This window comes from Neodiprion fabricii, chromosome 3 (genome assembly GCF_021155785.1).
Source record: "Neodiprion fabricii isolate iyNeoFabr1 chromosome 3, iyNeoFabr1.1, whole genome shotgun sequence".
NCBI classification, from domain to species: Eukaryota; Metazoa; Arthropoda; class Insecta; order Hymenoptera; family Diprionidae; genus Neodiprion; species Neodiprion fabricii.
The window spans coordinates 10,532,214-10,544,693 of NC_060241.1; the positions used below are offsets into that span (position 1 = coordinate 10,532,214).

Genomic DNA, 12,480 nt, shown 5'->3' on the forward strand with positions numbered 1-12,480 from the left:
ATAACTTCTTATTTTCTTTTTTCTTTGTCATTTTGAACTTTGGCGACGAAAAAATAAAGTTTTCATAACAAGAACGACTATATTTCACGTGTGCTCCACGCCGACTAAGCAACGGCGTCCTTCTCAAAGTGGCATTTTTAAAACGTCCTCTAACGTGTAAAATATGAAATAATACAGAAAAGAAGTCTATTACCTTTAGCTAAATCGATTCTCACTATATGGTAAGGAAGCTGAACGTATTTATTACCTGAATCGCTTTACCGCGCTCGACCGCTCGACCGCATGTTTCAGAGTACTCCGACGCGCTCTCGAAAAATGAGTAAAAAGTGGGGAAAAAAATTTTTTTTCGCTATAAAACCAACTGGACATTATTTTTATGACAATTATCTATCATTTAAGCCAAAAAAAAAAAAATCGATTTTTTCAATCTTGCATGGTGTACCCCCCCCTTAACGTGTGATGAAAATAATGTTGAAGATACGACAGATGTTACCGTGTCAGGTGATGGCACGTGGAAAAAACGTGGGTTTGCATCATTATACGGTGTAAGTACGATGATTGGCTACTATTCTGGAAATCTTCAATCGCGTTTTTCTCGAAACTACATTTTTGAAATCGGTAGTCACGATTTCTCGAAAACTTATGAACCGATCTCTTTCAAATTTTGCACACTTCTTCAAAATAACATTATCTCGTGCTTGAACGAAGGAATTTTTTTTTTCTATTCCAAGTAATATTTCAAGGCCATGAAGGGTGCAAATTTTACTTAAAATAAGGGTTTTTTGTTTTCAACGCGGCCAAAAATGTAATTTTTGTTTTTTTTTTCCTTCGTCCAAGCACGAGTTTTAAACATCTACTAACAGAAAATTTTTGGTTTTTGCATTTCAGATGAATCTGTCATGAGTTATCCTGACTACGCCGAGAGAACTTTTTTTGAGGGGTCATAGCAGACGACGTGTCCACGCCTTAATCTTCAATATTTTCCAATGAAAATTTCACAAACTACTTATAAAATATGTATCTCTTATGTGTTAAATTGATGGAATGAAATATTCTGTTGATTAAATAAAGAAAAATTCATAAAAATGTAACTATTTTGAGCTTTTGAAACCCACCTAACCCCTTAAGCAGTGGTATATTAACGAAAATTGGGGAAATGAAGCTGAAAAAATTCATATGGATAAGATAACTGATGAAGAACCCATTCCCAAAAAAAGATACAAGCAGACATGTCTCGACAAATGCCCAGTATGGGGCTACATTAAGGATATACGCAATCCACAGCTACCAATGTTTCAAAATGGTCTTCTGAAAGGTTGCATGACTATCAAAAACAAAAGCATTTCTGTCATTAGAACATGTCCTTTAAATTCGATATTCCAAGTAATTTTGAGTGGTATTGCGTGTCACAAGAGTTATCACTATGAAATTGCCTCATCCTCAAGTCCTATCGTTCAATTGGCTCTCACAGTTCTGAAAAAGAAGAAAATCAATGCCAAACATTACGTGGAAAGAGCTAATATTCTGTTGGAATTGAACTTGTTTGAAGATGCAAAGATCTTGTTCACTAGTACAATAACGCGTCTAGATGCTCATTGCAATGTTAGCCACTTGGCCGATTACCTTTTTGCTCAACAGCCAAGTTGTACTAAAAATTCTTCATGTTGCGGCTATCAAAACAGTCATCCTTGCGTTACAATCTCTGATAACGTTGATATATTGTTGAACGACGGATTTCATATGATGCAAGAAGCTATCGATGATGCTTTGGTGACAAGAAGAACCTGCATAAAGTGCAAAAATATTCTGGAGGATCAATTCGTGTACAGCCCGCATATACTGCTGGACCTGTCAGTTATAACTGATGAAAATTATGAGGAAAGAAAATAGTACATGACGATACGAGTGCGCAAAGTAGGTCGTTCGGGATTACCTACGTGCGCACGAGTATCGTATACTATTTTTCCTATTAAGCTGCGCAAAGTTCGACCACTACAATTATTTTGAATAATTGAAACGTATATAACGGTAGCGTTGGGGCGCTGGGACGGGGGGGGGGGGGGGGGGGGGGGGGGGGTTCGGGGGGGCGAAGCCCCAAAAAAACTAATTATAGAACTGTTATAAATTTATTAAATTAAGAAAAATCTGATTTATTTATTATTTTCGATTATTATTACTATTTATCGTAACGTTACAATTTACAAAATGAAACGGTTCATTTTTTAATGACTCTGATGTGGTTATAGATACATTTTTAATGGCTTCTGGTGCCTGATTTGTTTGATTATTTCCAATATCAAGTCTGTTTCTACAATTTTCATACGACTCTTTAGGAGTTTCAGGAATCACTGTTACTTTTGGGGTATCAGTACATACATGAGCATTTTCAGATGGATTTGGATACAACGTATTATCAAAAATTTATGATTCTTCATTTTCTGCTATACTCGTATGTTCGTTGAGTTTCAAGCGCTTCGAATTCTTCGATCCGGACGGTATAGCACTTTCAATACAATGACCGATTGCTTTTTTGTTCTGCATGGAATCTTCAATATATCCTTCTGCGACTGTGTTCGATTTCCACCCGCCGTGTCTTTTCAAAACTGTTATATCTGCTCCTGCGTCAACTAGTATCGTAGCAGACGATCTTCGAAACGTATGACCCGTATAGAGTTCAGGATTTTTTATTTGAAGATATTTTGCAATTTTTTGAGGTACGCCTCCAACCGTATTAATGCCAAGAGGCTGTAACACACATTTTCCTGCTCTATATATCAAAAAGAATCTGTTTGTTTTGGAGTTGTTTGGGCGTTTTTCCATATACTTTTTCACTATTTCGTAAAATTCACCTACTACCGTAAATCTTCTCACAATTTTAGTATTTGTTATTTGCAACGTTACGAACAAAAAAGTACCATGATATTTTACGTCATCCATACATAAGTTAGACAGTTCTTCCCTTCGACAAGCATCGGAAATTTCCATTACTAGTAACGCCTATTAAAGAGATTATATCAAGTTTTCTAATAACAAAACGAATTTTACGTGTGACGCAATCAATTTCGAAGAATTTTTAGACTTCTGAGCTTGATTTTTTCAATTCACGACAAGTGTCGCTATACAGAAATTAATATACATGTATGTATTGTGACGTGGATTTTTCTGCACCTCGATCACTCGGAGAAAATGACCGAGAACTTACCTCGTACACAATAAATCGGCGTCCACGATGTACCCTGGACCTAAAATAATACCGCGAGATTTGTTGGGTGCCTGGCGTGATTAACACGCCTCGAAATCGGTAATGCGAAATATCGCGACCATATACTCGATAGCTCAGTACCGCGGAGAGGGGAGGGGTAAATTTTGGATAGAGAGAGATGTAACACAAGTAAGCCAATGCGTGGTTTGGCCAAATCACTATAAAATTCCAATAATATATTTCTCGTTAGCGATGTTACAAAAAAAATTAAAAATAAAAATAATCATACGACTGCGCAAGTCGTCCTTCGCGATTCCAAATACAACGGGTTAAATTTAATCCAAAAGAAATAAGAAAGGGAGAAACAAACAAAATAAAAAAAAAATGAATAAATCTAGGAGACCTCTACGGCCTTCTTGCGCTAGTCGCCGTCTTAACAATACCTTAACTCGCAAAAACCAAAAACAAAATCGGACTCGATGCGCTGCCCGCGATCGGCCTCAACTACGACGCTACTCGTCACTTAATTATAAACCGCTAAACAAAAACGTAATCTAGATCATACTCGACGCGCTAATCGCAATTCTGATTAAATCTAGCTGGTATCTTATTTCTACGGGCGCTAGTCGCCACCTTGCTGATGCACAATAATTCATAAACTAAATCAAAAAGGACGTGCCTCGACGCGCTAATCGTGACCAAATTAATCACTCTAGAAAGCTTTTCTAATCGCGCGAGTGTATAGCGTATTATGACGCATCCGAGCTCAAGTCGTAGTCTCTATTCCCTCAAAGTTCACCACCCTTTTTACGTACGCAGACTCGACGAGACCCTGTGCAGCGGAATTTGGCCACACTCAATTTCACTCCGAAATTGTTCCCCACGCGAAACCGCGACTCTACGCGTTATCGCGAAACTCAGGCTACGGTCATCCTCAAGGAGATCGGCAAACAGATTTCGAGCGCTACTCTAACTCTAATATTGCGTGGGCCGACCGTTTATCGGTGTGCCAATTTAACTTGCGCTCGAAATGTGCCCGCAAAGAATTATAAGCGCTTACCGCTCCTCAGCCACACCAGAAATTCTCCCACGCCTGTCTCAGCCATCACAACCACACAGTATCTTTGCTTTTTATTTTTTTTTTTCTAAACTTCCTCGCCACGCAACTATCGCTACCGGTCGCCAGGACTCAAGTGACTAGTCCTGCTAATCGGAGCCGCAATTCGAACATGCCCCGAACATAGGCGCCATCCATAGTCAAAATTTTCCCGCTCGCATTGGGGTTCTCGTTACGCAATTGTTACAATCTAGCGTATCGCTATCGTTGGATTCCGCTGTCGCGGGGTGTTGATTGGCTGACCAGTCTCGTGTACCCCGTAGCTTGACAGTGGCGGGGTGATGACTTCGCGAGGGCACCTGTCGTCAGTTGGGCGACGGAGGGGGGGGGGGCTACGGCTCGCCGGCCACCAACGGGAATCTCGTCCGCCTTGGATTCCCTCGCGGCAGAGCTCTCCGTTGACGCTCTCTCCGTAGCCTCGTGCGAGGCCCTCCTTTCGTTGCGATCCGCCGCGATTGCCATCCGGTAACATCGTTCGAATTTGCTGCCGATCCCCTGTCCGAAGCCGCATTTACTCGCCACCCAAAAAAAATAAACAAAAATCCTGAAAAGTCTTATTCGCTAAACCGGCGGTGGTCCCCTCTTAGAGTCTCGGATGCGTGACTATTGTCCTGGCGCTCTTTTTCGAAATGAGCCGCGGTCTACTTCGCGTGCTCCCTAAGTCGGTGGTCCGTCTAGAGTTCGGGGAGCCGTGTGGAACGCGCAGTAAAACTGCCACGTTACAGAATACATGCCTTCATTACAAGATACTCTGTATCTGGTGCTTCTTTAAGAAATTTGGACACATCAGCTGTGGTGAATACGTTGGATTTTTTGGGTTTATACCCCGAGTTGTTCTTGTTTAGCAATCCTAGCAATTGTGTATATGTACTGATATGGATATCATCATATGCTTTCATAGTAGTTTTTAGCATAGAATATCTAGCCCATAGTGTCGATGGAGCGCGCTGCGTACAAATTTCCCTAAAATACACAAGTAAAACAGTTCCGGCGAATGACGTTGTCTTCTTTGTGCTGCGCCATTTTTTGAATTCGTTGTACACTTTTGTGTACTTTTGTTTGGAAATGTTCGGCAATGAATTTAATGCTATTTCCTTCGCTGCAGCGAGCATTTCAGCTGGCACATCATTAGACATATCCTCACCCTCGCTATCCGTATCACTTTGTACATTATTCATAGTTATTCACTCACACTTGTTCTTTCTAAAGAGCGGATGCGAAGCGACTGATACTTCGACGTTCGTTGACCGTATTAAGAAAACGGCAGAATACAAAACACAGAACGCACGTTTTGACAGGTCCATTCCAGAGGACAAAGATGTAAATAACCCGGCGCTTCAGCGCGAATTACAATGGTGCACAGAATGATTCCTCGGTAGAACGAATTGGCGGCAACGGTTAAGTAACAAACTTATCGCTATTGGCTCGATCAAAGTGAAATGATGGGATATTCAGCGATTATGATCTGTAGTATATCCCGCTCTGCAATTTTGCCTCAACTGATATTAAGAAGGTGGCGATGGTCTGATGAAATTCACTCTGGCACCTGATGTCTGACGAAACAACCAGGTTAGATGGTTATAATGATTGCACCGCTCGAAAAACCAGGATCCTTGCCACCTAAACGTTTTGACCATCAGGTAAGGCATAATTTTCCTCGTGTTAATCAAAGTTTAAACTTCGAGCCTGCTGAGAAAAAAAAACGATTTTTATCATTGAATCCATGTTAAAATAGTGTAATTGTCAAAGACCACGTGATTAGAAATTTACCTACATGCTTCCATGCCTGACAAATTTAGTCCCACTTTGACAATAAATTATTTTGTACCTGAAAATATTCGAAGCTATTATTATCAGACTGGATCTTTTGGTATTTTTGGATACAACTAATTTCCAATAAAATGCTTTAAACATAAATCGTTAATGAGAAGCATTTTCAATTTTATGTAAATAAAGAATCTGTTCACAATAAACATTGCTTTTACTTACCTACCTCTGTTTGTCCAGACTCCCACTTGTTAGTGACATTTCACATTGAATTTCAGATTTTTTCTTTTAATAAATAACATCCAATTTCTGTATCATTTGATATTTGCGTCCGTTCAATATTTTTCGATATCGACCACGGTATTGCTGAACGATAGTATTCTTAGACAATTCACGCTACGTAAAAATAACAGCAACATAACCTCAATCCACGATTTTATGCACGAGAGATTTACAGCTCTTGAGTCTTGTCTCATTTTGTGTACGTTGATCCCCTCCTCAGCAGACGAAAACATCGTCGCGAGGCGATTTCACCGACCAATAAGATTGACTTATTTGGCGCATGCGCATTGTATGTATAGTTTCAACAGATTGTCCCGGTATATACTGTAACGTGGCAGTTCGGTTAGGCCTGCCCGTTGCAAGAGACTCCCTGAACCCTGGGCGAGATCCCGGAATCAGGGTTTGGAAAATCGAGTCGCGAAATAATCCTAGAGAGCGCCAGAACTGGAGTCACGCACCCGAGCTTCGACAGGGACGAAATAGCGCATTGCGACCAAGATATTTCAGGCTTTTGTTTTTTTTATTTTTTTTGAGTGTACCGGCTACCCTCCAGCGACCAACTCCGACGCTGAACATCTTTCGAGGCAAGGCGAAACCACGGAGATCTCGCGGGAAGGACACCGAGGCTGCAGAGGGGGAGGCAACGCAGATCCCTGCAGCACGGGAATCCAAGGAGGACGCGTTTCCCGCTGGCGGCCGGCGCGCCGCAGCCTCCCCGCTCACCCCGCCTATACCCAACCAAGGCAACCGCGAGATACCAGCTAGCGACGAGGAAGCACCACCCCGCCCAACCCCAGGACTACGTAGAGCTGCGCGGGAGACGACATCGCGATCTAGCCACAAGTTCTGCGCCGCGTAGAGACGACAGGTGCGCGACAAGTTGCGCAATCCCCAAAATCGATGACCGATCAATTGTTGCGCATTCTTAGGGTGATGACGTCACGAAAAATTAGCGTAACGAGATCGGCGTTGCGACCATCCGAGATCACTCAAGTTCTGGCGTTCATAGAGTAAAGGCTTGCCGAGGACGGATAGCCAATGAGGATTGGTGTTAGCAACTGTACTCGAGATTCTTTAGCCGATACATTTGCTTGGTGACCGTAGCCTGAGTTGCGCGTGAGGGAGTAGCGCTAGTTTCGGGGGATCCAGGAAATCGAGTCGAGTCACGGGTTGAGCCGAGACATTATTGCCTCGAGATTAAGTGTAACTGAAATCCGTTACACGGGGTCATTCTACTTCGTCCGATACACCCTCCGTTCTCGTGTGGGTCGCGAGCAGTCTCACGGGGAGCATTCGAATTCGCGACTGCGTCCCGCCGTCGCAGAGAAAGTGAAGCTCGGGTGCGCGCTAATAAAAATAGGCGTTCCTAGAGGAGGGTCGTGGGTACCGCGACGAGCCTAGCCTCCGTTTAGTTTTTTTTTGTTTTGGCATAATCAGTTAGTATTAAGTTGGCGATTAGCGCCGTTTTGTAGAGGACGATCGCGAGCAGCGCGTCGCGTCCGATTTTGCTTTTGGTTTCTCTTAGTGTGTGAATTAGCGGTCACGAGTAGTATAGTGACTAGCGCACGTAGGCCGTAGAGGTCTTCGGGATCCCTTCATATTTTTGTTTTCTCTTTTTTTTTCTTCTTCTTGATTGATTATTTTGTTTGCTCGTTCTTTTTTTTTGGAAGCTAAGCGCTTGCGTTTGGGATCGCGAGGACAAGCGTCCGCAGTATTGTTATTATTTTTAATTTTTTTTTGTATTATCACTATTTTGAAATATACTGTTTAACTTTCTCGCTGCTTTGTGAAATAACTTGTCAACGTACGTGTGGCGTATCTCTCTCTACCCAAAGATTACCCCTCCCCTCTCCGCGGTACTGAGCTACCGAGCATATGGTCGCGGTATATCGTATTACCGATTTCGAGGCGTGTTGACCACGCCAGGCGCCCAACAAATTTCGCGGTCTTATTGCAGGTTCAGGGGACATCGTGGACGCCAAATTATTGTGCACGCGGTAAGTTCTCGGTCATTTTTTCCGAGTGACCGAGGTGCAGAAAAATCCACGTCACAATACATACATACATACACACACACACAGCGTCCATCTGAAAATGGTCGAAGATGATTTTGTAGATCTCAAAACGTGGAGATTCGTTGAAAACTCAACTTTTCATTTTCGGGGTGATCACAATAACTTTCTTTTTTCGCTGTAAACAGAAAAACGGGAAGTTGAAATGAAGGCCGGAACTCTTCGCCTCGTAGTTGGAAAAACGAGTACTTCGATGATATCGTCCGTTCTTTCTTCTTGGGTTGAAATACGAACCAGCATTTCACTTTCGGGTCTTCTTCGGTTTATTTGTCGTAAACAACTGACATAAATAATTCAGGAGGCCGAAAATCTTCGCCTCGTAGTTGGAAAAAGCAAATGCCACCATAATATCTTCCGTGCTCAGCTTTTGGATTGGAATATGCGCCAGTATGTCATTTTTTTGGGTCTGGTTTGGTTTATTCGTTGTAAAACATCGCTTAAAACAGTGGAAAATGTAAGACGTATTTACCAATCGTTCGAAAATGATAAAGAACTCTCGTAAAATTTGTTTGATTTCGTTTGTGGTATATAGAAATCGTTATTTTAACTTATGAAATGCTAGGTTCCGGCCGCTAGCATTTCATTCTCCTATAATTAGTTTTTGAGTATTAATTCACTAGAACTATTGATAAAAACTGTTAGGAACTATAGAACTCTCAGGAATGCTACAGGAACAACCATGTTTTTATGAAATGTCAGCACATGAGATGCTAGGTTCACACACGTCCTTTTATGCATTAAATGTTCACTGTAAAATGTTTTGTTTTTCTTTTTATCCCAATGCGTCTATGAATGTTATTCTTCTTCAAACCACCGATTGTTTATTGTTATTTTTGTTTTACTTAGCTTTGGTTCTGTTTATCGATCTTGAAGTCGGTTTAGCAGTTTTCACTTTCGTAGATGGCCTTTCACTCTTCCTTATTTGTAAAAATCGTCCAAGAATAATAGAAATAAGGACTACGAGGTATTGAATCAACGTTGTTCTTTCGGCGTCTTCTCGTAGAGTCTTTCCCGCGTTACGGCGAATGCCGTCCCCCACATCATCGTCGTCCCGAAAGCCGCGTCTGGCATGTCACCGTACTATCTGACCTCACATTGCCCCCCCTGACTTTTATTTGGTTGTTTACCTAACAAGTAAAAGTCACAACATTCTGTTTACTTATTTTTGAGTTAGTTTGTCAATGTTAAAATCACATTTTTTCTCTTATATGATTATATACATATACATATATGTATAGTATATATCGTAGTATGTATTGTGACGTGGATTTTTCCGTCACCTCGGCCACTCGGAGAAGATGACCAAGAATTTACCGCATGCACAATAATTTGTCGTCCACGATGTACCCTGGATCTGAAAACAATATCGCGAAAGGTTGTTGGGCGCCTGGCGTGATCAGCACTCCTCGAAATCGTTAATGCGCTATGCCGCGACAATATGCTCGGTAGCTCAGTACCACGGATAGGGGAGGGATAATTTTTGGGTAGAGAAAGCGTGAGATACGCAACACCAACCCGTTATTTCACCAAGCTATGATAGAATCAAAATAATATATTTCCAGTCAACGATAATACGAAAGAAAAATGATTAAAAAAATTAATAATTCAAACGTCGCTCTTTGCGACTCAAAATACAAACCGGGGAAATAATAATTCAACAGTCGCTCTTCGCGATTCAAAGCGCAAAACAACAGAAGTAATAATTCAATATTCGCTCTTCGCGATTCAAACTCAAATACTTAGATTTAACAAAAAAAAAAAAAAAAATAATACAATAGAAAGAGAAAAAAAAATGACTAAATCTAGATGACTTCGACTGCCTACGAGCGCTAGTCGCAGCCTTAACAATAAACAATAACTCAAAATCCGAAACAGAATTTGACCCGCCGCGCTGACCGCGATCTTCCTCTACGGTATCGCGCTAATCGTCACCTTGACTACTAAGCTCGAAGGCAGAGAAACAAACTATATCTGGTCGCACGGGCCGCGTGGGTCTCAATCTTAATTATTACCTTAGTTCCTATTTTCTTATTCCTACTTTTGGCCAACTCATTACCACGCATCCGAGTTCAACTTCTTCCGCGCTGTCGTAACGCGGTTCGCGAGTTCGAACGCTCCCCCTTTGACGATTCGCATCCTACACGAGAAATGACACTTTATCTTAATTGATTCGACGTGACCCCGTGCAACGGAATTTGGTTGCAATCAATTTGAACCAATGGTGTCTCGACTCAAACCCGTGACTCTACTTTCTTACGCACAACTCAGGTTACGATCACCAAGCAGAGGTATCGGCCAAAGAATTTCGAGCACTTTCGATAACGCAAATCCTCGATGGCTATCCGTTCCTCGACAAGCCGATATTTATTGCCTCTCGAAATTCTTCCGCGAGAATATTAACAGCGCTTACCGCTCCACATCCAGTGCACGAATGTCCCAACTCCCTCGTAATTCGCGCCAGCCAAATATTCCTCGCAACCACAAATTTGTATCGACAAACTAGAAACACGAATCTTACTCTAATTCGCAAACAGACTACAACCTTGGTTGGTCGCCAGAACTCGAGTGTCTTTTCGATGGCCGATCGGCCGTAACTCCGATCTTGTCACGCTAATCTCTTCGTCACGTCATAAACTTAAGAATGCGCAACAATCGATCCATTATCGATTTCGGAGATTGGGCAACTTGATGCGCACCTGTCGTCGCTTCACGGCGCAGAACTTAACGCTAGATCGCGATGTCGTCTTCCGCGCAGCTCTACGGTGTCCCGGGGTTGGGTGGGGTGGTGCTCCCTCGTCGCTAGCCGGTGTCTCGCGGTTGCTTTGGTCTGGAGCAGGCGGGGTGAGCGGGGAAGCTGCGGCGCGTTGGCGCCATCGGGAATCGCGTCCGCCTTGGATTCCCGTGCTGCAGAGATCTGCGTTGCCTCCCCCGCCGCAGCCTCGGTGTCCTTCCCGCGAGATCTCCGTGGTTTCGTCTTGCCTCGAAAGATGTTCAGCGTCGGAGTTTGTCGCTGGAGGGTAGCCGGTACACTCAAAAAAAATAAAAAAAACAAAAGCCTGAAATATCTTGGTCGCAATGCGCTATTTCGTCCCTGTCGAAGCTCGGGTGCGTGACTCCAATTCTGGCGCTCTTCTATTATGATTTCGCGACCCGATCCCTGAAGCCCTTATCTCTGGGTTCCGCCCAAGGTTTAGGGAGCACCTTGTAGCGGGCATGCATGCAAGAAATGCCACGTTACAATATATAGTATATATGTATATATGTCGATCAACGTAGGATATATATAGTCGGACATTTAATATAAGTAAAAATGCTCTATAAAATTAATCGAATTTTTAAATTTCATAAATTTATATAATAATATAAACTGTCAAGCGCTACTATAGGAGTTCCGTTCGTTGCATAGGCAAATTATTATCTCCCTCCACCCGTCAGAATAAGATTTCTTACGTGTTAATCAAATGGGAATTACAAAATTTAGTAGTACAGTAAGGCCGGATCTACACGCAGATTCCTGTTACCGACACTTACCGACCGAGCCGCTCCGCGCAGCCCACCAAGCCGCTCCGCGCAGCTCAGACTCAAACCCTTTTCCGCTCCGCGCAGCCCAGACTCAAACCCTTTTTCGCGATGACGTCACAGTCTGCCGTACCGAAGGTCAAAACCGTGCAACCTTGCCGACAGTTGTATCGATCGAGGGTCAAAATCTTGCTGTTTTACCGACAATCTTACCGACCGAAGGTCTGTAGTGCTCGCCTGCCAACGGTAGTGGGCGCAGCGGGGGCGAGAACTTTTCTACCGTCCCGCATTCTTCTCCCACGATAGGATTGCTGATGTGTAACATGAACCACTCCGAATTCCTTTCCCACGGTAGGACTGCTGATGTGTAACATCAACCACCTCACATTCCTTTCCCACGTTATCAACCACGTGACATTCCAAAATTAATGGTTCCGAGAATTGTTTTTCACTTACTCGGATGTCGGTTTGATATCCAAGGTCGACCGATCGTCGCGGTACATTCAAAGCCTTGGATCTGC

At 42.8% G+C, this 12,480-nt stretch overlaps 2 long non-coding RNA genes across 2 annotated transcripts; both read left to right on the plus strand.

Annotated features, from left to right (window-relative positions):
- The first annotated feature begins 459 nt into the window (after positions 1-459).
- On the plus strand, positions 460-1,091 carry LOC124177668. Its single transcript, XR_006869649.1, has 2 exons — positions 460-545; positions 889-1,091. It is a non-coding gene; the product is annotated as an uncharacterized LOC124177668 (long non-coding RNA).
- An 862-nt stretch (positions 1,092-1,953) lies between these two features.
- Positions 1,954-12,219, plus strand: LOC124178475. Its single transcript, XR_006869813.1, has 3 exons — positions 1,954-2,018; positions 9,611-9,617; positions 12,210-12,219. It is a non-coding gene; the product is annotated as an uncharacterized LOC124178475 (long non-coding RNA).
- The last annotated feature ends 261 nt before the right edge of the window (positions 12,220-12,480 follow it).